This window comes from Hyperolius riggenbachi, chromosome 6 (genome assembly GCF_040937935.1).
Source record: "Hyperolius riggenbachi isolate aHypRig1 chromosome 6, aHypRig1.pri, whole genome shotgun sequence".
NCBI classification, from domain to species: Eukaryota; Metazoa; Chordata; class Amphibia; order Anura; family Hyperoliidae; genus Hyperolius; species Hyperolius riggenbachi.
This window is the reverse complement of record NC_090651.1, coordinates 312,709,559-312,736,975: the sequence shown is the minus strand read 5'-3', so window position 1 is coordinate 312,736,975 and position 27,417 is coordinate 312,709,559. Positions and strand designations below refer to the sequence as shown.

The following is a 27,417-nucleotide window of genomic DNA, read 5'->3' as shown; positions in this document are numbered from 1 at the left end:
TTGTCTAAATATCTTATCTAAAGTTTAGATGGTTTACACAGCAAATCTAGCTGCAAACGGCTTCAACAGTTTATGATTATTTATTCCTGTGATACAATGACAGCAACCATGTTTTTGTTTGTCACATTACACACAGGGAAGCTGATAGCATCTCCAGCCCTCAGCTCAATCCCCTCTCTTCCTCCCTCCTCCCCTCTGCCTATAAAATCTTTGGCTAGTAACCTCCTCCTCCACCTGCCCAGACTGAGCTCCCATAAGCCTTTGCTACAGCGTCAAGGCACTCTGAAAAAACTGTGGGCGAGGGTTGTTTAGTTTATAGGGAATTAGAGTATTGAAACAAAACAAAAAAGTATTTGGCTTGAGGAATGCTCTATAAACTATAAACTATATGTAAGGAACACAATTATGCAATGAGTAAAAGTTTATCTCGGATCCACGTTAAATAAAATTAGGCAGGTGCATACATTTGGGCACTGTTGTCATTTTATTGATTCCAAAATGTTTAGAACTAATTATTGGAACTCAAATTGGCTTGGTAAGCTCAGTGACACCTGACCTACATACACAGGTGAATCCAATTATGAGAAAGAGTATTTAAGGAAGTTAATTGTAAGTTTCCCTCCTCTTTTAATTTTCTCTGAAGAGTAGCAACGCGGGGTCTCAAAAAAACTCTCAAATGACCTGAAGACAAAGATTGTTCACCATCATGGTTCAGGGGAAGGATACAGAAAGCGGTCTCAGAGATTTCAGCTGTGTGTTTCCACAGTTAGGTACATATTGAGGAATTGGAAGACCACAGGCTCAGTTTAAATTAAGGCTCGAATTGGCAGACCAAGAAAATCTGGGATAGAATGGTGAGAACAGTCAGAGTCCACCCACAGACCAGTACCAAAGACCTACAACATCTTGCTGCAGATGGAGTTACTGTGCATCGTTCAACTATTCGGCGCACTTTACACAAGGAGATGCTGTATGCGAGAGTGATACAGAGGAAGCCTTTTCTCTGCCCATAACACAAACCGAGCCGCTTGAGGTATGCTAAAGCACATTTGGACAAGCCAGCTTCATTTTGGAATAAGGTACTGTGGGTTGATTAAACTAAAATTGAGTTATTTGGGCATAACAAGGGGCGTTATACATGGAGGAATAAACACAGAATTTCAAGAAAAACACCTGCTACCTACAGTAAAATATGGTGGTGGTTCCATCATGCTGTGGGGCTGTGTGGCCAGTAAAGGGACTGGGAATCTTGTCAAAGTTGATGGACACATGGATTCCACTCAGTATCAGCAGATTCTGGAGACCAATGTCCAGGAATCAGTGACAACAAAGCTAAAGCTGCACCGGGGCTAGATCTTTCAACAAGACAACGATCATAAACACTGCTCAAAATCCACTAAGGCATTCATGCAGAGGAACAAGTACAATGTTCTGGAATGGCCATCTCAGTCCCCAGACCTGAATATAATTGAAAATCTGTGGTGTGAGTTAAAGAGAGCTGTCCATGCTCTGAAGCCATCAAACCTGGGTCCAAAATACCATCAACCAGAATCCAGACTCTCTTTGGAACCTACAGGAAGCCTTTAGAGGCTGTATTTTCTGCAAAAGGAGGATCTACTAAATATTGATTTAAATTCTTTTTTGTGGTGTCCACATTTATGCACCTGCCTAATTTTGTTTAAACAGTTATAGCATTAATCCAATAAACTTAATTTCACTTCTCAAATATCACTGCGTGTGTCTCCTATATGATATATTTAACTGACATTTTTTATCGTAACAACCAACGATTTATACAGGAAAATCATGACGGTTAACAAGGTTGCCCAAACTTCCGAATCCCATTGTATATATATTCTAGTAAATTTCACAAAATAAAAGAAAAAGAATGAGTCAAACTATGATGCAAACCTGAGACCCACCTGTGATGTCATATGTTCACATCTGGGTCACTTATCGGCTGAGTTTTAGAAATAACAAAAAAATAAACAAAAAAAAACACACTGAAAAATCCCTCGTCAGAAAAATTGCCAATTCATTATCAATACTTTTGAATGATTGTGCCCTCCTCCTAATAACTCTCTCCCTGAATAAAAACTCAAGGATCAATATTTATGTCAGAAAGGAGGTGTTTCTCCGAAAACGTTGCTGTTAACGGTCATGTGTCTTTTTAATTAATAAAAGAGCTTATAAATAGATGGTGCCGGCGACTACTTTCTGACATGATATTGGAGATGGGAGTGCTGGATTTCCACTAGCCTGGCACATCGAATGCGAAGATCGCTGGGGTGCTGTCTACATACAGTTGCTCAAGGATCAATATTTAGTTTCCTGTAGACTAACACATCCTGTAATTGGTGACAACAAAATGTAGACACCGAGAGCCCAATATAGTGTAGTATGTACTGGTAAGTGGTTATGAAAGGTAAGTATGTATTTATATTTACAAACAAGGGTTACCATCCAGGTAACCACTATATCAGCAGGTGAGAAGATTAGACCTGTCCCCACTCAGGATTAAGAAGTCGCTCTCTGTAGATAGGAAGTAAGGGGCAACACCCCTCCTCCAAGCGTGGACTCAGGAACTGTATAAGTAGACAGAGGCACAAGAAGGATAAAATATTCTAAAACAATTAAAACTAGAGGAGGCGCTGAGCTTTGCACCAGACCTATCTGAGTTTTATGCTCCATTCCTATTGCCTGGTGAAGCGGGAGATGGCCGTGAAATGCGTTGCACATGCACTTTCTGGAGTATGTAAATACATTTTTGTTACTTTTTGAATGTACACAATACTAGTGTGTAATTGGTGACAGATATCCTCTTCATAAAAGTGTCTAATACCTCGACTCCCAGCCCTGTTTGTTTGTTGGTTTTTAAGTTGTTTGTCATTTTGGTGTTTAAAAAGGACTCGCTGTTCCTCTTAACCCAAATGAGGGGTTCAGGACAACATCTTTTCAGTGACAAGATTCAATTTTAATTGCAACACAACTTTAATTCCCTGGATAAACCTGTCCAAACAACTTGATGAAAGGGGTATTACAAATAGGGAAGGGGCTTTTGTTATAAAAAATAATTCAGAGTTCTCACTTTAAGTTGGCCTATCCAGCCGTGTGCCACAATGTGCACTGTAACTCTCAATTGTTAGGACAGTTATGGGACAAAATACAGTGGAACAAAATAACTGTGCTTGAACCCTCAAACAAATCAGTTGAACATTTCCTGGTTTACTTTGTGTATTCTGAGTTGGACTCCTCCTCTAATCTCTTTCAGCTGTCTTCTGTGTGTGATTACTAAATTGTGTGTGGGAAAGGGTTGAGCACCTGTAGACATGTTCAAAGGTTATTTGTAGTGTGTATGAGGCTTATGTCTACATACATTTGTAGTAACAAAGTGCATCCAGTTACAGATGGGGTCTGTGTTATCTTAATTATATAGGCTGCATGTCACTTGACAGTAAACTTGACAGGCAGCCTATTGGGCCAATCAAAGTGCGGGGATGATGTCCTTTAAAGTGGATCCGAGTAAACTTTTACTCTTTGCATAGTTGTGTTCCTTTCATATAGTTTATGGGGCATTCCTCAAGCCAATTTTGTTTTGTTTTGTTTTAATACTCTAATTTCCTATAAACTAAACAAGCCTCGCCCACAGCTTTTTCAGAGAGCCTTGGCACTCAGTCCCATGTAGCAAGGGCTTATGGGAGCTCAGTCTGGGTAGGAGGTGTAGAAGGTTACTAGCCAGAGGGGAGAAGGGAGGAGGAGAGGGGACTGAATTTGTCACAGGCTGAGGACTGGAGATGCTATCAGCTTGCCTGTGTGTAATGTGACAAACAGAACATGGCTGCCCTCGTATCACAGGAATAAATAATCATAAACTGTTGAAGCTGTTTGTAGCTAGATTTGCTGTCTAAACTTTAGATAAGATATATAGACAAGTTACTTGTTCTAGTTAGTTTTTCATCTCGGATCTGCTTTAAAGTGATCGGCGCTCAGGGCAGGACGAGTGGAGCAGGCATAAGCATTTATGCTTGCTCCACCAATTAGCAGGCATAAGTTCGTGTTGTCACTTGCTATACACCAGCGGTTCTGGATCTAAGCCTGGCTTCAGGGGCATAAAGAGATCATTTGCATATTCAGCAGTGATGCATTGTGGGAGACCACAGTCATTCACTTAAAGCTGAATTCTCACAAATATCTTCTGTATTAGGAAGGTACAATACACTGAGCGTTGGCGTAAAAAAAAGGGTTTTCCGTCTCTTTCAGTCCCCTATACTGTCTTAGTGGTTTTGGGACACCCGAGCTGCTTGGGTATTTTGTTGCCACGTTTTGTGACTGTTGCAGTGAGACTGAAGAAGAATTGCATCTCAACGGAAAGCAAGAAGTGTGAAAGGCACTTTAACTTGTCCAATCAATGGGAGAGGAGGCAAGTTTCCTTCTCCCTCCTTTCCTTACATCACCCACAACACCCGCAAGGGACTTCAGTTTATGACTGTCATATGTAGCTATGTACTGTATATTAGCTATTTTTTTTACTTTTAGGTTTTTTTTAAGATTTTCTAATAAAAGAGCTAATTTTTTATGCTTGGTGGTGCTGACCCTGCGAATCACTTTTTCCCCTATATGGACTACAAAGGAAGTGGTTTGGGCGGGTCTGGTGAGAGCAGGCAGCAGCCAGTCATAGGATCTATCAACAAAAACAATGTAACAGAGGCACCAACAAGTATAAACTATATGTACTATATTAAAAAAATGGTTAAAAGAGAAAGTAGTATTGGACTTATCTCTCCAATGATGACGCAAATAGTCAATTTTAGTAAAATATTTTAATTGTCACTTAAAAAAACAAATTGTGACACGTTTCACAGGAGACAGGCTACTTCCTCAGGCATAAAATGGGAGTATCTGTGGCAGGGTCTAAGTGCGCTGGCACCTCCGGAGAGCTGAGTCCAAAAGTATCTTCTCTTTGTAATGCCGATTGTCCACCCTTGGTGGATGGGAATCACCCCTTTCTTCACTACAGAGAGCGACTTCCTAACCTGAGTAGAGTCGGGTATATACTCCCCACCTGCCTTTACAGCGGTTACCTTGGAGGTAACCCTAATCTGTGAGTACATTTCCATCTGACAATTCCTATATTCTCTGGTAATCTAAGATACTACACTATATTGGGCTGACTTTTTTTTTTCTGTTTGTTTTTTGTTTTTTCGTTTTACAAGGATCTATCAAATATTGGTGCACATATTTATCTTTTTGTAAAAAAAAACACATACAATTAAAAAGTTTAACAACATACCAGGAGTATCTGACATTTTCCCCCTTCTTCTCAGATCTCTGGAATTCCAGTACCAGTTGCATGAGTAATTTCTGTCACACAGGACAGGGAGTTATGCAACCTCTAGAACAGAGGTACAGACAGCAGTAAAACAGAACTCCCAGCTCTTCCTCACTCTATCATATCCTAAGCCAAGACGATATCTATTCACGTCCTTTCCTGAATGCCTAGGCATTCATCATGCAACCAGCAGTGAAATCCCAATGATATGAGGAACAAGGGAAATATTTTACATGGGATAGCTGTTATATTGGCAAGGTTTACTTTGGGAGTTGACTTGTTTAACATAGTGTTATCTGAATAGGTATAAGTCTGCCCTAAAGATACTAGAACCCATTATTCAATCAAGAGTTTTTTATACTCGGCCTTCCAATCAGTGCCTGTGGAGTTGGAGTCATACACTGAGGAGTCGGAGTTGGCGTTGGATGATTTTTGTACCCACTCCAAAGCCGTGACTGGGCTGTGGAGTCGGAGTTGGTGATTTTTATAAGCTGAGGAGTCGGGTGATTTTTCTACCTACTCCACAGCCCTGCATGGGCTGTGGAGTTGGAGGTTTCATAAACCGGATATGAGGAACAAGGGAAATATTTTACATGGGAGAGCTCTGTTACATTGGCAAGGTTTACTTTGGGAGTTGACTTGTTTAACATGGTGTTATCTGGATAGGTATAAGTCTGCCCTAAAGATAGGAACCCATTATTCAATCAAGAGTTTTTTATACTCGGCCTTCCAATCAGTGCCTGTGGAGTTGGAGCCATAAACCGAGGAGTCGGAGTTGGCGTTGGATGATTTTTGTACCCACTCCAAAGCCGTGACTGGGCTGTTGAGTCGGAGTTGGTGATTTTATAAACTGAGGAGTCGGAGTCAGATGATTTTTGTACCAACTCCACAGCCCTGCATTCCAACACCATTTTCTTTAAGTTTCTAAAACAAACACTTAACGTGTTTATATACTTACATTCACAATTGTTGCTAAAATGTCATTAGGTCGTGCTGTGATCAGTCACAGTTGTATCATTTACTTGTATTATTAATCCAAGCCTTTTTCAAAGATTTCAGCAGGAAACTTACAGCAAACTCTTACGGTAAAAACTGACTAGCTGGCTCCTCTCTCATCTTTATATATAAAGCGCTTCAGAAGATATCAGTGCTATATAAATACACAATGATAATAATCATGTGAGACACTTTCCAAACTGAAGGGATGAAGACTGACCAACAGCTTTTACTTTTTAAGCTGGGATCATAACACGCTGCAGCTAGTTTACTCTCAGTAAAAGCCCAGAGACAGTACCAGCTTTTATAGTAGGGGTGACATGTTGGTATCTTAAAACATGGATAAAATCAATCATGCATGTACACTGCATTATTGATGTGGGCCCCATTTTAGACAGTATATCCAGACTTGTTATGTATAGGCCCTCTAACACTTCAAAACTGTGCTAAAATAATGTATAAATAAGGTTATGATTGAAAAGTGCCCTAGAGCTTTGCTTACAGAACTCAGATGTAGAATGGGGGACAATCACAGTTACCAATTTTTGCTACTGTATGCTAGGGCCTATTTTCAGGGGATGTCTTATATTTCTATGAACACGCTTCCAAGTCCCTGTGCTGTGTGTCCATCTGCCTTCCCCACTGTGCCACCTCTTCTTCTGCTGGATCCACCTCTTGTGTGCCTCTGTGCCACCCTTGTATCTTTAGTGTCCTTCTGGCACCCCCCTCTGTCCCAGTGACCTAATCTATCTCTTGTCCTACTGTGCCCTCTGCTGTCCCCCATGTCCTCTGGTATTCCCATTTCCTCTGATGTCCCCCTGCATCCTCATCTTACCCCCAACTCTATGCTGATGTGTCCCTGAGCTTCAACATATGGGAAAGAAGCACGGTAACTTGTGTTTCCACTGGAGCCGATAGTCTCGCCAGAAAGAGACCATGAGGCTTTATTCCTGCACTCCAGTTGGGCAAATCACTGCACTAGCTGAGTAGCAGCAAGTACAGCGATTGGTCCAATGACAGGGCCATGGTCCCGCCAGCGAGACCCTGAGCTCCAGTAATAACACAAGTTGCCATACTTTTTCCCCTTAGTGCCGCTAGGGCTTACTTTCAAGGTAGATTATGTGCTTGCTTGAAATTCCTGCTAGGGCTTACTTTTTGGGGGGATGTCTACATTTCGGGGAAACGGTATGCAGCCTTTGGATTTTCTACAGCAGAGTTTTGTACACTAGAAATCCCATGGCTTGCCATAGGAAAACTTCAAACTGCCCTAGTAGTAAGAACAATGAGTACTGTAATGAATAGATTGTCTATACTGGCTTGCAATGCATGGCTCTGTAGTATGACCATGCAATGCAGCAATATTGTGGAATCCCACATCACGACATTATAACCCATCAAAAACAAACCTTTCTCCAGTCAAGAATGACCTTTGATTGAAGTCTTATTTTTGCACACATTTACATCCTGGTATTTTCTTTGCTGATGCCCGACACATAAATTCAGTTCACTTATGGAAAATGAAGGGACAGTGACATAATATGCAACCGTTTTACCACATTTCTCATCTGTTACAAAACAAACAGGCTACACACCGATGATGTATCTCTAAGTATTTGTCAATGAAAGCTACAACTTGGTCTTCCTGTCAAGTCCTGCATGGCAACATCTAAGCAGGACAACAAGGGTACCCATTGTCCTGACAATCATGTTGCAGAGTTCCCAAGTCACCCTTCACACACCAAAGTCTTCAGCACTCTCCTTAATTCTCTGCAGTGAATTTGCATTGCATTACCTGCACATCCCATCTCACTTCCATACCTTTCAGCTAAAATGTCTTTATCCAAACAGGCATTGAATTAGCTCCCCCCTTGGTTCCTGCTGCAGTCCCTCCCTTTCTACTTCTTGCCCCTAACCCTTCCAGGCTGAGAATGAAAAAAAATGACATAGGACTATTTCATAGATTTCTCAGCCAAGTAACACAGTCACCCCTTGTACTGTTGAGGTTGTTGGGGGGGAGGGAAACACCATATCTCAATCAACTCTCCACTATACTGACACCATCCACCTTTCCCCTCATCCAATAAAAAAAGTAATTATGTGTCATTCAATATCATTGCTGGTTCCCACACTTTTTTTTATACGTGCTCCTCCCCATCTAAATGGAAATCATTGGCAAGGCTTAACCGCATACGGTGACCCCCCCACCCCACACCACCAATACCCCCAGAAACCACATTGGACCCTACAAGGAATTACCTGCTTACAAAACCCATGCCAGCATTTTACTGTAGCTCGGTGCAGTGGAAAATGTGTACTACATTGTGCTGTTTTCTTACTACAACACCTGCCTAGAACAGCATGCATCAGCAAACAGCGCATCCTGTGACAGTGCATCAATACAGGATGTGCAGCACGTAATGTACTCGTGTGTATCTGTGTGTCGGGCATTGTACCTAGGCACACGGCACTGAATCGCTGACAAGTTGGCCAAAAGAACGAATCGAAAGGGTGACATACGATGCATCATGTGTGTACAAATGTCTGCACAGCCCGTCAGGAGATGAATAAAGCCCTACTGTAATATAAATAATGGATGGGGAGACCTTAGCGGTTTGCACTTCATCAATGTTAGTTCTTGGTACTGCAGATAGAATTTGCGTGGCATCGCTGTTGCCCAACTGTTCTATTAAACAGCTCTGCTAGCAGCGCAAACATTGATACGCCAGTTAGTGGATAATTACACGCTATGCGTGGATCTATCCCACATTCCACAACAACATCTCAGAGGGTCCAAAACAGAAAATAATCATAATAATAATAATAATACAACTCTGCACATAGGCACGTACTATCCTAACTCGTACACTCCTGACGTTTCTATGTTAGATACCCCCAATGTCTTTTCCGCAGGAAAACCCCCACATTATGCAGGTGTCTAGCGGAATACAGCATGCTCCAGGCTGACAGCTTGATAAATTAACAAAAAAAAAAACACATTAAAATACACATTCAGAACAGGCAGTCGGCAGTGGAAGTCAGACCTTCAAGGGTCATGGTCAAGGTATAACCCCCCCTGTGACATACAGCATAGCTGCTGTGATATTACCAGCCTGGAATAACAAAAAGTTAAAAAATGAGAAGATGCAAAATATGACAAAGCAGGTCTTCATCATGATGCTCACCTTGTATTGCCAGGATTTAGGAGCTGCAGTAGTCTTCCTCTCTTAGCCTCTGCATAGTTACTGCTTCAAGAACACGGCAAATCTCGAAACAACATTCCTTGGAGTAAATGACACATAGACAGGATTTTTTTTTTTCCTTTCAAGACCTCCAGTCTTTAAGTCTCTTCAACTCTTAGAAGTAAAAATATCTATATTAATTTTTCCTACTGTAGCCTGGTACTCAGGGATGCTGTTTTCTACATCTGAGTCATCCTTTTCCTTAAGATGTAGACAGCGATCAGCTACATACATCTATTGGTGTAGGTATGGATCTGTGTGTCGGATGAGGGGAGGGGGGGTGGGAAGGGGGGGAGGGAATGGGAACTGGTTATTGCAGCTTAGTAAAGTCTAGATACTGTAAAGTCATCTGGTCCAGAATTTTGAAGAGGACCTGTCTGCAGCAAGGGGAGGGAGCTTTGCATTTTTTTTAAGCAATCAAGACACAAGGATGGAGGTTATGATAATAATAAAAATACAGCTGTCATTTCAGAGGTATCTTTAAGTGATGGAATGGACAGAGTGGGTCTTCTGCGATCAGCAGGTCAGGATGGAATGGTGACTGAACTGCAGTGGTGGGAGCCGCATCCAGAGCTTAGAAAAGATCAGTTAGGAGCCTTGGTCTATCCTGAGATCCCCATTGTCTTTCCTCTACACAGCTTTTCAGGAGCTTTCTCTCTCTCTCCCTCTCTCTCTCCTCTGAGTGGCCAAGAATTCACAATCCCCCTTCTGTCCCCCCTCCCTTCTCTTTAGTGTGATGTCAGAGGGATCTCTCTTAAAGAGACAGAGGAAGATGCTCTTGCCTTCCCATGCTGTGTATTCCTCCGCATTGAGCTGTACTGGTCACACTTGCAACCTAGGAAGACTGCAGGGGGAGAGCTGCTGTGATTAGGGAATCACGATTCACGAATGTAGCAGGAATCCCAGTGTCCTTCACGTTCCTGGTGCGTTAATAGGGATGCTGAGATTTAATCACTGCTGCCACAGGGTCTCTCCTACACCTCTTAGCAGCAGCAGCTATACCCTGGAGCAAAGAGTGATGCTACTGTGAAAATCAAGTGCACAACCTAGATACATAATATTTGCTGAAGAAATATTGCGGCTGCTTCTCGGCTAATAATCAATGCGTACCTATCCTGTGCTTATCAAGTATATTTTTGCATTTGTGTTCATTTATTAAGATTCACATTTGCATATGATATACAGTGGTGTGAAAAAATATTTGCCCCCTTCCTGATTTCTGATTCTTTTGCATATTTGTCACACTTAAATGTTTCTGCTCATCAAAAACCGTTAACTATTAGTCAAAGATAACATAATTGAACACAAAATGCAGTTTTAAATGATGGTTTTTATTATTTAGTGAGAAAAAAAACTCACAACCTACATGGCCCCGTGTGAAAAAGAAATTGCCCCCTGAACCTAATAACTGGTTGGGCCACCCTTAGCAGCAATAACTGCAATCAAGCGTTTGCGATAACTTGCAACAAGTCTTTTACAGCGCTCTGGAGGAATTTTGGCCCACTCATCTTTGCAGAATTGTTGTAATTCAGCTTTATTTGAGGGTTTTCTAGCATGAACTGCCTTTTTAAGGTCATGCCACAACATCTCAATAGGATTCAGGTCAGGGCTTTGACTAGGCCACTCCAAAGTCTTCATTTTGTTTTTCTTCAGCCATTCAGAGGTGGATTTGCTGGTGTCTTTTGGGTCATTGTCCTGCTGCAGCACTCAAGATCGCTTCAGCCTGAGTTGACGAACAGATGGCTGGACATTCTCCTTCAGGATTTTTTGGTAGACAGTAGAATTCATGGTTCCATCTATCACAGCAAGCCTTCCAGGTCCTGAAGCAGCAAAACAACCCCAGACCATCACATTACCACCACCATATTTTACTGTTGGTATGATGTTCTTTTGCTGAAATGCTGTGTTACTTCTACGACAGATTTAACAGGACACGCACCTTCCAAAAAGTTCAACTTTTGTCTCGCCGGTCCACAAGGTATTTTCCCACAAGTCTTGGCAATCATTGAGATGTTTTTTTAGCAAAATTGAGACGAGCATTAATGTTCTTTTTGCTTAAAAGTGGTTTGCGCCTTGGATATCTGCCATACAGGCCGTTTTGCCCAGTCTCTTTTTTATGTTGGAGTCGTGAACAATGACCTTAATTGAGGCAAGTGAGGCCTGCAGTTCTTTAGATGTTGTCCTGGGGTCTTTTGTGGCCTCTCGGATGAGTTTTCTCTGCGCTCTTGGGGTAATTTTGGTCGGCCAGCCACTCCTGGGAAGGGTTATCACTGTTCCATGTTTTTGCCATTTGTGGATAATGGATCTCACTGTGGTTCGCTGGAGTCCCAAAGCTTTAGAAATGGCTTTATAACCTTTACCAGACTGATAGATCTCAATTACAGTACTTTTGTTCTCATTTGTTCCTAAATTTCTTTGGATCTTGGCATGATGTCTAGCTTTTGGTCTACTTCTCTGTGTCAGATAGCTCCTATTTAAGTGATTTCTTGATTGAAACAGGTGTGGCAGTTATCAGGCCTGGGGGTGACTACAGAAATTGAACTCAGGTGTGATAAACCACAGTTAAGTTATTTTTTAACAAGGGGGGCAATCACTTTTTCACACAGGGCCATGTAGATTTGAGGTTTTTTTCCTCACTAAATAATAAAAACCATCATTTAAAACTGCATGTTGTGTTCAATTATGTTATCTTTGACTAATAGTTAACGGTTTTTGATGAGCAGAAACATTTAAGTGTGACAAACATGCAAAAAAATAAGAAATCAGGAAGGGGGCAAATAGTTTTTCACACCACTGTATAATGCACATTGTCGCCAAATATTTACAGTGTTTACGTGAATGCTCTGCGGTGCAGTTTATGTCATTTAAATGGCTCTGGCCAATTTGTGTCTTGGAGGGCAACACTCACCATATTATCAATTATCAGTGGCGTAGCTACAGAACTCGGGACCGCGATATGGAATGTGGAACTCCCGCCAGTATGGTAGCCAGATGGACTCCCCCTCCCTTCCCAGTATGGTAGCTAGATGTGTCCCACTCCCTCACATATGGTAGCCAGGTTTAGGTGCCTCCAGTATAGCTAGCCAGGTATTGGTGCCCCCAGTATAGGTAGCCAGGAATAGGTGCACCCAGCATAGGTTAGCCAAGTATAGGTCCCGCCCCCCAGTATAGCTAACCAAGTATACAGGCCTCCAGTATAGGTTAGCCAGATATAGGTGCCCCAGTGTAGGTTGGGGAGGGGGGCATGACGGGTGCCTGAACAGCGGGTGAGCGCATATTCAGATACTCACATTGTTGAGATCCACGTGCTGCATGCACTACTTACTTCTTGTTCATGCATTCCATCTCATAGCAACAGTGCCCCCTAGGGTAATAGTCTAAGGTCAATTTTAGGGGCAAGCCAATTACTTAACGATATGTTTTTTGGGATGTGGGGAGACCACTACACCACCATGATGCCCATTGGCATATTGAAGAAATTAGAATTTATTACCATGTCAAATTGTCAATATCTTTTTTCAGACGTTATTTTGAAGTTTGGGCAGGACAGACTCTAAAGTTGGGGTTTGTAGATCCTTAAAGTTTTCCATGATTTGTTACAGATCCAGAAGAGACAGTTTAAAATTGCGTACCACTGCCACTGAAGCTCCATACCACTGCCACTGAAGCTCCACCCTTTCTTTTTCCTGTCTCACAAATCATTAACAACACCTGGCCTGAATGAGTGCATTCATTAGTTGGCAATTGGCAGAAAGAGGAGGGATTGAGTACTAAGATACAGAAGTCAATGGCCCAACAAAATATTGCCTTTTCAGTCTGCAGCCATGGCATAGCTGAAGCAGACCATTGCCAAACGTGGTTAGTCAGTCACTAAATGCCAAAATGTATAGTTCAGGCACTGGAAGTGCTATGACGTGGCAGGGGGTTCAACTGGCATAGGGGTTCAGCTATTATATAGCTGAACTCTAGATCGGCTATAGCACGGATGTTAATTGGTGCCATAGCTGTTATATAGCCAAACTCTGGAATGGTTGTGACGCACGTATAGCTTATTAAAGGGTGTTGGCTATGTCATTTGTATAGTCGACTACCATTATGGACTGTGGCACACACATATAGTGTTAGGTGTTGATGGAAGAGGTAAGTGTTGGGCGTAGGTAGGTGTTTACTGTTAGGCATAGGTTAGGGGTTCAGTGTTAGAGGATAGGGTCCGGGTTGGGGAGGTTAGCATCATAAAGTGACAGCAATAGTGGCATGCAAATTACAAACACTAAGCCATTATGTGAATTGTGATATTCAATTAAACGGTGATAACCGGTGTCTTAACTACCAGGCGGAACTTCTGTGTTTGTGTTGGTTTTCTCTGGGCACTCTGGTTTCCTCCCACATCCCAACAACATGCTGAAAAGTTGTTTTCCCCTAAAAATTTGCTTGAGACTATGGTAGAGGCTAGTGTTGGGCGAACACCTAGATGTTTGGGTTCGCGAACGTTCGCCGAACATCGCCGCGATGTTCGGGTGTTCGAGCCGAACTTCGAACATAATATAAGACAATGGGGACCCGAACTTTCGTGCTTTGTAAAGCTTCCTTACATGCTACATACCCCAGGGTATGTGCACCTTGGGAGTTGGTACAAGAGGAAAAAAAATATTTGAAAAAGAGCTTATAGTTTTTGAGAAAATTGATTGTAAAGTTTCAAAGGAAAAACTGTCTTTTAAATGTGGAAAATGTCATGTTTCTTTGCACAGGTAACATGCTTTTTGTCGCCATGCAGTCATAAATGTAATACAGAGAAGAGGTTCCAGGAAAAGGGACCGGTAACGCTAACCCAGCACAAGCAGAACACGTGATGGAACAGGAGGAGGCGCAGGAGGAGAAGGCCACGCTTTTTGAGACACAACATCCCAGGCCTTGCATGAGGACAAATAGCGTGCGGATATAGCAATGCTTTTTGCCGCCATGCAGTCATAAATGTAATAAAGATGAGAGGTTCAATAAACAGGGACTGGAAACGCTAACCCAGCAGCAGCACACGTGATGGAACAGGAGGAGGCGCAGGAGGAGAAGGCCACGCTTTTTGAGACACAACATCCCAGGCCTTGCATGAGGACAAATAGCGTGCGGATATAGCAATGCTTTTTGCCGCCATGCAGTCATAAATGTAATAAAGATGAGAGGTTCAATAAACAGGGACCAGCAACGCTAACCCAGCAGCATATAGTGTGCTATATAGTGTGGCTGAGCGAGCAGTGTACTACTGTTCCCAGCAGACACAGAGTGGCAGTAAACACAATGCTATATAGTGTGGCTGAGCGAGGTACACAGAGTGGCAGTAAACACAATGCTATATAGTGTGGCTGAGCGAGCAGTGTACTACTGTTCCCAGCAGACACAGAGTGGCAGTAAACACAATGCTATATAGTGTGGCTGAGCGAGGTACACAGAGTGGCAGTAAACACAATGCTATATAGTGTGGCTGAGCGAGCAGGGTACTACTGTTCCCAGCAGACACAGAGTGGCAGTAAACACAATGCTATATAGTGTGGCTGAGCGAGGTACACAGAGTGGCAGTAAACACAATGCTATATAGTGTGGCTGAGCGAGCAGGGTACTACTGTTCCCAGCAGACACAGAGTGGCAGTAAACACAATGCTATATAGTGTGGCTGAGCGAGGTACACAGAGTGGCAGTAAACACAATGCTATGTAGTGTGGCTGAGCGAGGTACACAGAGTGGCAGTAAACACAATGCTATATAGTGTGGCTGAGCGAGCAGGGTACTACTGTTCCCAGCAGACACAGAGTGGCAGTAAACACAATGCTATATAGTGTGGCTGAGCGAGGTACACAGAGTGGCAGTAAACACAATGCTATATAGTGTGGCTGAGCGAGCAGGGTACTACTGTTCCCAGCAGACACAGAGTGGCAGTAAACACAATGCTATATAGTGTGGCTGAGCGAGGTACACAGAGTGGCAGTAAACACAATGCTATATAGTGTGGCTGAGCGAGCGGTGTACTACTGTTCCCAGCAGCGACACACAATGACTGGGGGGACCCTGGCTAGCGTGGCTGGAGCGCGAACTACCCTGCCTGCCTACCCAAAGCTAAACCCACAGACAAATGTCGGAGATATGACGTGGTTCGGGTATTTATTTACCCGAACCACGTGACAGTTCGGCCAATCAGAGCGCGTTCGGGTCCGAACCACGTGACCCGTTCGGCCAATCACAGCGCTAGCCGAACGTTCGGGGAACGTTCGGCCATGCGCTCTTAGTTCGGCCATGTGGCCGAACGGTTTGGCCGAACACCATCAGGTGTTCGGCCGAACTCGAACATCACCCGAACAGGGTGATGTTCTGCAGAACCCGAACAGTGGCGAACACTGTTCGCCCAACACTAGTAGAGGCATAGATTATGACTATGGCAGGGATTAGATTGCGAGCTCCTCTGAGGGACAGTCAGTGACATGATTATGGACTCTGTAAAGTGGTGCTGAAGATGTCAGAGCTTATATAAAGACATAATCATAATATTGATATCTGAATGGGGAGCACAGAAGAACATGGAGCAGAGAAGAAAGGTGACTGCGGACACTAGATGGGGAACACAGGAGGACACAGAGAGCATAAGATGGGTAACTGCAGACACTGGAACACAGGAGGACATGGAGCAGAGGTCTGGAGGTGTATTAAGCTGAAACACGAGGAGAATAGCTACAGCTGCGAAGCTCCAGGAAACACATCTTCAGCCGGGTCCTGTTGCTTTGTATTTTGGCTAGCCAAAGTCCAAAAGGTAATCAGTGTTTGCATACTTGCTGCATTAGTCAGCCACTTTGCACATTGGCGCGGCCAGGTACCGAAGTCGTCAACTTCGAATTCTAGTCATAATGTATATATAGCTCAACTTTACAGCCACAATACTCTCAAGCTTATCACAGGCACCAGATGTGGTATGGTGGAATTTATGTTTAAGGTCGCTTCCTTGCTGTAAAAGCACCTGACCCATAATTGTCACTTTTTTGGCGTTGCCTTTGTGCGTAAGGACTGTTGCTGTTACAGTAATTGCGTTGATTAATTATGCACTGCTATGTTATTGGCCTGTTATGCTTTTGGAGTCTGTGTCAAGAGAGACAGACTCAGCGCTAGAGAATATCATTTTAGCTGCCCAAGTTTGTTGCTGTAACCTTGCCATGTATTATTATAGAGCTGGGAAGATATCAGGCCACTTTATTGAAGGCTGCTATTACTGTAGAATTCTATAGCTACCAGGTCAGTTTATTTAGGGTTTGCTTTAGATTAGGACAGAAATCAGGTCACCTTACTAGACCAAGAGCTGTTAACCTTCTTGAAGGTTATTAAAGCTGAAAAAAATCTAGTGACTTTCTTAAAGTTTGATAACACTAAAGGGGAATTAGGTGACCTTTATGAAGGGTATAATTGCTGGAGGAAAATCAGGTCAGTTTGTTGAAGAGGATTTTTTGATATAGAGAAAGTGTTGAAAGCTGCTTAAAGGGAAGGTCCAAGCAAAAAAAAAAAATGAGTTTCACTTACCTGGGGCTTCTACCAGCCCCATGCAGCCATCCTGTGCCCTCGTAGTCACTCACTGCTGCTCCAGTCCCCCGCTGGCAGCTTTCTGACCTCGGAGGTCAGGGCCGAATTGCGTACATTTTTACACATTCCCGCTAGTGCAGGAACATTAACACATACATTTTTACGCGTTAGTGGTGCAACACGTACATTTTTGTTCCTGCACTAGCTGGAATGCGTAAAAATGTATGCAATGTGGCCCTGACCTCCGAGGTCAGAAAGCTGCCAGCGGGGGACTGGAGCAGCAGTGAGTGATGATGAGGGCACAGGATGGCTACATGGGGCTGGTAGAAGCCCCAGGTAAGTGAAACTCATTTTTTTTTTTGCTTGGACCTTCCCTTTAAGATTTAAAAAAAAAAAGATCCATAATACTCTCTTCTCTTTATAGAAAAAGTACTTCACCATCAACGATGCTGTCACTTTATGATGTCTAACTCCAGCCCTCAAGTACCACATCTGTGGCAGTGTTTAGGTTAGTCTGAGAAATGGATAAATGTGTTCCAGTTGATGATCCAAATCTTTCCTGATTCAGTCCCATCAAATAATTTGAGCTATGCCAAAAATGTGTGAGGACTTCAGCACTTGCACTGGCTAAATAGGACTGACTGGGAGGACTGGCAATTGGGACTGGAGGGTATGACTGACAGGGAGGACTGGTAGGGTGGCTAAAGGGTAGGAATGATTGGCGACAATACTGACTGGCAGACTCAATGGTGACAGGATTGACTGATGGGACTGATGGTCTGGTGGGACTGGTGGTCTGGACTAGCTCACCAGACTGGTGGACAGGACTGGCTGACCAAATTGGCAGTCATGACCGTTAGACTGGACTGGCAGACAGGACTGACTGACCAGATCAGCGTACTGGCTGGCTGGCTGGACTGACTGTCAGGCAGATCGACTGGCATACTGACTGATGGACAGGCTGCTGACTGACTGACTTCCAAGGTGGTAGACTGGCAGAGTAACAGGACAGACTGACAACATGGCATCACCGGAAGCAACACTGGAAGATGTTTGACCAGGGTTTAAAGAAGTCTGGCCATTGTGCCAGTGCTGAGGCTTCGCTTCTCACAGTGCACACAAAAGACTGCAGGACGCATGCACTCCTTAGGAGCACACCCGATGGGAAGAGCTGGAGGACAGCATCCACGCAGTCCTAGCCAGCTTCCTGGAACAGCATTATCAGACACTATAGGAGAGGGCAGAGCTGGATCCAGGGATAGGTGAGTGTGACACTTATATAAACAGTACAAATCTAGCTCATCATTTACTAGATCTAATGTTCACAAAACATTTTTGCAGAAACGTGTCATAGCTCAATCAAATGAGATTCGCAATGACCTAAAAGAAAAAAAGAAGCACCTATCTGGTTGTAAAAGGCTACAATAAGGTTAGGACTATTAGTACATTATCAGGCAGTATGTGCACAATTTGACACCATCATTACCCTTAATGGATGGGTCAGCTAAGATGTAACCAAAAGCCTCCAAGAGATCCCAAAGAATCCACAACTAATGGAACTAAAGACCTCTCTTGTAGTGATGCTCAAATACCCCTTTTTAAAATTCGAGTTTGGTCGAATTCGAATAGTAAATTATTCGAGGTCAGTCGAATATTCGAGTCGAATAATTTTTACTATTCGATTCGACCTCGGACTTCGAGCTCACTATTCGAGTCGGTATTCGAGCTAACTATTCGAGCTGACTATTCGAATTGGCCTTAAATAGCTTCCAACACTTGTTTTGAGGGTGAATGATGCAAGAAACCTCTTTTTTTCCAAGTAACAACAGCAAGTGATTATGTGGGGATGTTCCTTTAAAAAAAAATGTGGAAAGAGAAGTTGTGTCCTTAATTTTGTTCAGTAGTGTTACTGTATATACTTCTTCTTCTTCTTCTTCTTCTTCTTCTTCTTCTTCTTCTTCTTCTTCTTCTTCTTCTTCTTCTTCTTCTTCTTCTTCTTCTTCTTCTTCTTCTTCTTCTTCTTCTTCTTCTTCTTCTTCTTCTTCTTCTTCTTCTTCTTCTTCTTCTTCTTCTTCTTCTTCTTCTTCTTCTTCTTCTTCTTCTTCTTCTTCTTCTTCTTCTTCTTCTTCTTCTTCTTCTTCTTCTTCTTCTTCTTCTTCTTCTTCTTCTTCTTCTTCTTCTTCTTCTTCTTCTTCTTCTTCTTCTTCTTCTTCTTCTTCTTCTTCTTCTTCTTCTTCTTCTTCTTCTTCTTCTTCTTCTTCTTCTTCTTCATCATCATCATCATCTTCATCTTCATCTTCATCTTCATCTTCATCTTCATCTTCTTCTTCTTCATCTTCTTCTTCTTCTTCTTCTTCTTCATCTTCATCTTCTCCTTCCTTTTCAATATCGTCTTCTTCTTCTTCACGTATTTCTCTTTTCAATTTTTTTTTTAAAGAAATGCAGCTATTTTTGAGCGTAACAAATAGCTGGTGGGCGCACGCATGTTGGAAGCGCCATTGTATGTGCTCCCTGGCAGTGGAAACACAAAGACAGCAGGAGGTAAATTCAGCAGCAGGAGGAGGAGGATGAGTGTGTGGCAGCAGGCAGTCAATGAGGCAGGCAGCTCGCCGTGACATAATAGCCCTGGTACCTAGCGGTGATACCAGGGCTGTAAATAAACACAACAGGAGGTCCCAGACAGCGGTCGTGCAGCCCACATTGTGTCCAATACACAACTGGGACAACACAGTTTTCAACCCGGGCACCTCAGAAAAATTAAACCTTTTTTTTTTTTTTAATGGTTTGTTTGGTTTTTGGTTTTGCAACCAATATAGCTATTGTTTGACGTAATAGCTGGTGGCAGAGTGGCAGCAGAAGGTAAATCATCTGTGTACCCTGGCAGTGGGAAACACAGACAGACAGCAGCAGCAGGAGGAGGAATGGAGGAGTAGGCGAGCAGCTATTGTTTGACGTAATAGCTGGTGGCAGAGTGGCAGCAGAAGGTAAATCATCTGTGTACCCTGGCAGTGGGAAACACAGACAGACAGCAGCAGCAGCAGCAGGAGGAGGTATGGAGGAGCAGTGTGAGTGTGGCAGCAGGTAGGCAGCGTGACATAATAGCCCTGGTACCTAGCGGTGATACCAGGGCTGTAAATAAACACAACAGGAGGTCCCAGACAGCGGTCGTGCAACCCACATTGTGTCCAATACACAACTGGGACAACACAGTTTTCAACCCGGGCACCTCAGAAAAATTAAACCTTTTTTTTTTTTTTTAATGGTTTGTTTGGTTTTTGGTTTTGCAACCAATATAGCTATTGTTTGACGTAATAGCTGGTGGCAGAGTGGCAGCAGAAGGTAAATCATCTGTGTACCCTGGCAGTGGGAAACACAGACAGACAGCAGCAGCAGGAGGAGGAATGGAGGAGTAGGCGAGCAGCTATTGTTTGACGTAATAGCTGGTGGCAGAGTGGCAGCAGAAGGTAAATCATCTGTGTACCCTGGCAGTGGGAAACACAGACAGACAGCAGCAGCAGCAGGAGGAGGTATGGAGGAGCAGTGTGAGTGTGGCAGCAGGTAGGCAGCGTGACATAATAGCCCTGGTACCTAGCGGTGATACCAGGGCTGTAAATAAACACAACAGGAGGTCCCAGACAGCGGTCGTGCAGCCCACATTGTGTCCAATACACAACTGGGACAACACAGTTTTCAACCCGGGCACCTCAGAAAAATTAAACCTTTTTTTTTTTTTTTATGGTTTGTTTGGTTTTTGGTTTTGCAACCAATATAGCTATTGTTTGACGTAATAGCTGGTGGCAGAGTGGCAGCAGAAGGTAAATCATCTGTGTACCCTGGCAGTGGGAAACACAGACAGACAGCAGCAGCAGGAGGAGGAATGGAGGAGTAGGCGAGCAGCTATTGTTTGACGTAATAGCTGGTGGCAGAGTGGCAGCAGAAGGTAAATCATCTGTGTACCCTGGCAGTGGGAAACACAGACAGACACCAGCAGCAGCAGCAGGAGGAGGTATGGAGGAGCAGTGTGAGTGTGGCAGCAGGTAGGCAGCGTGACATAATAGCCCTGGTACCTAGCGGTGATACCAGGGCTGTAAATAAACACAACAGGAGGTCCCAGACAGCGGTCGTGCAGCCCACATTGTGTCCAATACCCAACTGGGACAACACAGTTTTCAACCCGGGCACCTCAGAAAAATTAAACCTTTTTTTTTTTTTAATGGTTTGTTTGGTTTTTGGTTTTGCAACCAATATAGCTATTGTTTGACGTAATAGCTGGTGGCAGAGTGGCAGCAGAAGAAGGTAATTCTGTGTACGCTGGCAGTGGGAAACACAGACAGACAGCAGAAGGGCAGTACACAGCAGCCCACTGTAGGTGTAAAATGTGTGGCTGCAGGCGACGTAATAGTCAAAGTGAACCAGGCTGGCTTAGTAAGCAGGAGCCAGGAGGTGGTAAAGGGTGGTAAGGCACATTAACGATGGTTCCGGCAGCCAGTTCATGTCCCCCTCTCGCCGACAACAGGGGCCAGGAACTCGCCTTCCACCCACGCCTGGTTCATCTTGAGAAACGTCAGTCTGTCCACAGACTTGTGAGACAGACGTGAGCGTTTCTCGGTGACCACGCCACCAGCTGCACTGAAGCAGCGCTCGGACAGCACGCTGGAAGGGGGGCAGGACAGCACTTCCAGGGCGTACTGCGCCAGCTCGCTCCAGATCTCCATGCGCTTGACCCAATACTCCATGGGATCAACAGGGGCATCGCTGTCAAGCCCGCTGTACGACCCCATGTAGTCAGCCACCATGCGGGTCAGGCGCTGGCTGTGACCGGAGGAGGATGCTGCTGCATGCATCTCCTTTCTAGTCACTGCTGCCGGAGCCTCTACAGTCCTGTAGAGCTCGTGGCTGAGAGACAGCAGGTCTGTGGGGCGCTTGCTGCTGCTGGATGCAGGCACCTGCTGCTGCCTCTGTGCTGGCTGCTGGACAGTGGGGGTGGAAGGCTGGGGGAAGGCTTCCTCCAAGCGCTCAACAAGGGCCTGCTGCAAGCTCCTTATTTGTTGCGCTGGGTCTCCTCCTGCAGGCGGCAGGAACTGGCTCAACTTCCCCTTGAGGCGTGGGTCCAACATCATGCTGATCCAGATGTCCTCCCTCTGCTTCATCTGGATCACCCTGGGGTCCCTGCGCAGGCACGTCAGCATGTGCGCTGCCATTGGGAAGAGGCGGGCCACGTCTGCTGGCACATCGACGTCAGTGCTGTCCTCATCCTCCTCCTCTGCCGCCTCATCCTCTCTCCACCCCCGCACCAACTCAGCTGCGCTGTGCTGATCCCCCTCATCAGCAGCCAGGTCAGGGACCTCCACCAAGTCCTCCTCCTCCTCCCCCTCAGAGGTGGACTGCGCAGCTGGTTGCCACTCCTGCTGGTCCAAGGCTGCCGCTCCCTGTTCCAGCAAAGCATCGAGGGCCCTGTTCAGCAGAGAAACCAGGGGCACCCACTCGTAGACCATAGCATGGTCCCTGCTCACCATGTTTGTGGCCTGCAGGAAGGGAGCCAGCACTAAGCACACCTGCTGCATGTGCCTCCAGTCATCATCGGGGACGATGGACGGGAAGTTGCTGGTCTTGTCCCTTCTCAGAGCTGCGGAAACAGTGGCCAGGGCAAGGTACTGTTTGACAGCGCGCCTCTGTTCAACCAGACGCTCCAACATCGCCAGGGTGGAGTTCCAGCGAGTCGGAACGTCAAGGATCAGCCGATGGCGTGGCAGATCCAGCTCCTTTTGCACGTCTTCCAGGCTCGCACAGGCTGCAGCCGAGCGCCGGAAGTGACGCACAACATTCCTTGCCGTTTCCAGCAGTTCGCCCATCCCCTGGTAGGTGCGCAGGAACTTCTGCACCACCAGGTTCAGCACGTGGGCAAGACAGGGGATGTGGGTCAGGTTTCCCCTGTCTATTGCGGCAACCAGATTGGCCCCATTGTCGGCCACCACCTCTCCGACTCTGAGGCCTCTGGGGGTCAGCCAAATCCTCTCCTGCTCCTGGAGTTTGGCCAACACATGGGTTGCCGTCAGCTTGGTCTTCCCAAGGCTGACCAAGTGCAGCAGCGCTTGGCAGTGGCGGGCCTTCACGCTGCTGCTGAGGCGGGGGGTTTGGCCAGGTGTGCCGGAGGATGGCAGAGGATCGGAGGAACCTGCTGCAGTTCCCCTGAGCCTGCGGGGTGGCACCACCCACTGTGTTGCTGCTGCTGCTGTGCCCGCTGCTGCTCTCCCATCCTCACCCCCTTCCACCAAGCTGACCCAGTGGACAGTGAAGGACAGGTAGCGGCCTGTCCCGAAGCGGCTGCTCCAGGAGTCCATGGTGACGTGGACCCTTTCACCAACCGCGTGCTCCAGCCCTCGCTCCACATTGGCCATCACAAAGCGGTGCAGTGCAGGAATGGCCTTGCGGGAGAAAAAGTGTCTGCTGGGGAGCTGCCAGTCTGGGGCTGCGCAAGCAAGCAGCGCACGAATGTCGCTCCCCTCCTGCACGAGCGTGTACGGCAGGAGTTGGGAGCACATGGCCCGTGCCAGCAAGCCGTTCAGCTGCCGCACGCGACGGCTGCTGGGAGGCAGAGCCCTAACCACCCCCTGGAAGGACTCGCTCAAAAGGCTCTGGCGTGGCCTTTTGCTGACACGGGAATCAGCAGACACAGCAGAGGAGGCCACTGAGGACTGGCTGCCAGAACAGGCCTCAGTGTCGGCGGCAGGAGTTGCAGAGGGGGGAGGAGCAGTGCGTTTCCGCACTCCTGCTGGTGCTGCTGGAGGAGCAGGAGGGCGGGTGGCTGCTGTTGCTGCTGCTGCTGCTGAAGGCTGTGCAGTGATGGGTGTGGTGCCACTGCCAGCACCAGATGCCTTCAGCCTCTGGAACTCCTCATGCTGGTGGAAATGTTTAGCCGCAAGGTGGTTGATGAGCGAGCTGGTGCTGAACTTTAAGGGGTCTGCACCTCTGCTCAACTTCCGCTGACAGTGGTTGCAAGTGGCGTACTTGCTGTACACAGTGGGCATGGTGAAAAACCGCCAGATTGGTGACAGAAACATCCCCCTACGGCATGGAAGCGCTGCTGCCTGTCTCCCTGTGGTGGTTGGGGGGGGGGGGGGGGCTTGGGTGCGGCTGGTGGTGGTACTGGCTGATGCTGCTGCTGCTGCTGCTGAGCCTGAGACACCAGCAGGGTGTGGGACGCTGCCAATGCTTGCAATGATGCGCCTCCTTGCAAGGCCCACAAGCGCATCCTCCTCCTCCTCCTCAGAGCTGCTGAGGACGACATCCCCTGGAGGTGGTGGCACCCAGTCTCTGTCTGTCACCGGGTCATCATCATCATGCCCCTCCTGAAACATGTCCTGCTGGGATGATGACCCCCCAAACTCCTCTCCTGATGCATGGATGGGACGCTTGACTGTCGCCACAGTCTTGCTGTCCAATCCCTCCTCCCCCAAAGTGCCCATCAGCATCTCCTCCTCAAAATCGCCAACAACAGCAGACAATACCCTGATGGTGCCTGGGGTAAAAAGACTGCTGAGTGACAGGTCGGCGACTGATGGTGAACTGGCCTCCTCCCCAGGCCCTGCTGGGCGGCTGCTGCGAACAGGGGTGGTGGTGGTGGTGGTGGTGGTGGTGAGGGTGGAGGCCTCGGATGCAGAGCTGATGGCGGGCTGCTCATCCTCCGTCATGAGTTGCACCACAGTGTCTGCATCCTTTTCCTCAATGGGACGTTTCCGACCCGGCTGGAGGAAAATGGGAGCAGGTGCTACACGCTGCTGCTGCTGTGTCTCTGCAGCGTGAGTTGCAGATGCTCCTGCTGGGCGGCGCCCAAGGCGTCCACGGCCAGTGGCTATGGGAGGAATGTTAGCCACTGACGCTGCTGCTGCTGCTGCGGAACTGTGCATGGTGGCGCGCCCGCGGCCGCGGCTTGCCACAATGCTGCTCCCTCTCCTCCTGATTCCCTTGCTGCCCTTCCCCTTGCCCAAACCGCGCTGGCTGCCACTTCCAGACATCTTCAATGTTTTGGGCGTATAGACAAAAGTTTTTTAAAAGGGCGGGTGAAAAGTGGGGTACTTTAATGGAGTGGGTTGGTTGGTGAGGTGACTGAGTGAGTGTCCCCTAGTACAGTAAGTAAGTAGTAACAGTCAGGAAGTACAACTAGCAGTTACAATAATCAGTAGTAATCACAAGTAAATTTAGTGTGTGTACACTCAGACAGTGAGTGCACGCACGCAGGAGCTAGTAGCCTATGAACACAGTGACTGAGTGTCCTAGACTCCTAGTACAGTAAGAGTAAGTAGTAACAGTAAGTAGAACTAACTAATTACAATAATCAATCAGCGATCAGAAGGAAATGGAGTGTGGGTGGTGTGTGTACACTCAGACAGTGAGTGCACGCACGCAGGAGCTAGTAGCCTATGAACACAGTGACTGAGTGTCCTAGACTCCTAGTACAGTAAGAGTAAGTAGTAACAGTAAGTAGAACTAACTAATTACAATAATCAATCAGCGATCAGAAGGAAATGGAGTGTGGGTGTGTGTACACTCAGACAGTGAGTGCACGCACGCAGGAGCTAGTAGCCTATGAACACAGTGACTGAGTGTCCTAGACTCCTAGTACAGTAAGAGTAAGTAGTAACAGTAAGTACAACTAACTAATTACGATAATCAATCAGCGATCAGAAGGAAATAGAGTGTGGGTGGTGTGTGTACACTCAGACAGTGAGTGACCGCACGCAGGAGCTAGTAGCCTATGGACAGTGACTGAGTGTCCTAGACTCCTAGTACAGTAAGAGTAAGTAGTAACAGTAAGTAGAACTAACTAATTACAATAATCAATCAGCGATCAGAAGGAAATGGAGTGTGGGTGTGTGTACACTCAGACAGTGAGTGCACGCACGCAGGAGCTAGTAGCCTATGAACACAGTGACTGAGTGTCCTAGACTCCTAGTACAGTAAGAGTAAGTAGTAACAGTAAGTAGAACTAACTAATTACAATAATCAATCAGCGATCAGAAGGAAATGGAGTGTGGGTGGTGTGTGTACACTCAGACAGTGAGTGACCGCACGCAGGAGCTAGTAGCCTATGGACAGTGACTGAGTGTCCTAGACTCCTAGTACAGTAAGAGTAAGTAGTAACAGTAAGTAGAACTAACTAATTACAATAATCAATCAGCGATCAGAAGGAAATGGAGTGTGGGTGGTGTGTGTACACTCAGACAGTGAGTGACCGCACGCAGGAGCTAGTAGCCTATGGACAGTGACTGAGTGTCCTAGACTCCTAGTACAGTAAGAGTAAGTAGTAACAGTAAGTAGAACTAACTAATTATGATAATCAATCAGCGATCAGAAAGAAATAGAGTGTGTGTTGTGTGTGTACACTCAGACAGTGAGTGCAGTGCGCACACGCAGGAGCTAGTAGCCTATATGAACAGTGACAGTGAGTGTCCCTACGGGTACAGTAAGAGTAAGTAGTAAGTAAGTACAACTAACTAACAATAATCTATCAGTAATCAGAAGGAAATAGAGTGTGTGTACACACAGACAGTGAGTGAGTGCACACACGCAGGAGCTAGCTAGTAGCCTATAAACAGTGACAGTCAGTGAGTGTCCTACTCCTAGTACAGTATAACTACAATACTATTAGTAAAGGACAGCAGAAATACTGGTATAGATGAGAGAAATAAACAGAGGACAGCTGCCCACAGAGGCAAGGCCCCCCTGAGGCCTAAACCTGTAAGCTTGCAGCAGCTGCCTGTCTCTAATGTAACACACAAGCTACTAACTAAAATACAATGTCTATCTAACTAACAACAATATAGGTGTATATGGCAGGTGTAGGTGAGCAAAAACGCTAGGTAAATGATCACAATAGAGCACTTGCTAAGCCAAAGCACAAAGGAGCAACTCTCTCTCTGTACAAGTCTCAGGCAAGCATGGAGAAATGGAACATGGCGGCCGCTATTTATAGGGTAGGGGCTGGCCAGGGTCCCCCTCTGTGATTGGCTGCCGTCAGAGGGCCTGGGAGCCCTCTGATTGGCTCTAAGGACATCAATCTGGGCTATGACGCTATTCGAGCTCGGTACCGAGCTCGAATAGCGCCGGGTTGCTCGAATAGCTCGAATAGTGAATGGGCTATTCGAGTGTACTCGGATAGCCCATTCGAATAGCTACAGCTATTCGGAGCTCGAATACCGAGCTCGAATAGCTGAAAAAGAGCTCGAATATTCGAGCTACTCGAATATTCGAGCTCTGCTGAGCACCACTGCTCTCTTGCACTGATGAATGCCAGTGTTCATG

The 27,417-nt window shown here is 45.9% G+C and overlaps 1 protein-coding gene across 3 annotated transcripts in view; it reads right to left on the bottom strand.

Annotated features, from left to right (window-relative positions):
• CACNG7 (calcium voltage-gated channel auxiliary subunit gamma 7) overlaps nt 1-27,417 on the bottom strand; it is a 234,741-nt gene that overhangs the window by 165,902 nt on the left and 41,422 nt on the right. For 2 of the 3 annotated variants that reach the window (XM_068242983.1, XM_068242985.1), the window contains exon 1: nt 9,508-10,204. The exons of the other annotated variant lie outside the window; for it this stretch is intronic. The gene's annotated coding sequence lies outside the window, so the exon portion shown is untranslated. Of the gene's footprint in view, nt 1-9,507; nt 10,205-27,417 lie in introns of those variants that run through there. 3 annotated transcript variants of the gene reach the window in all.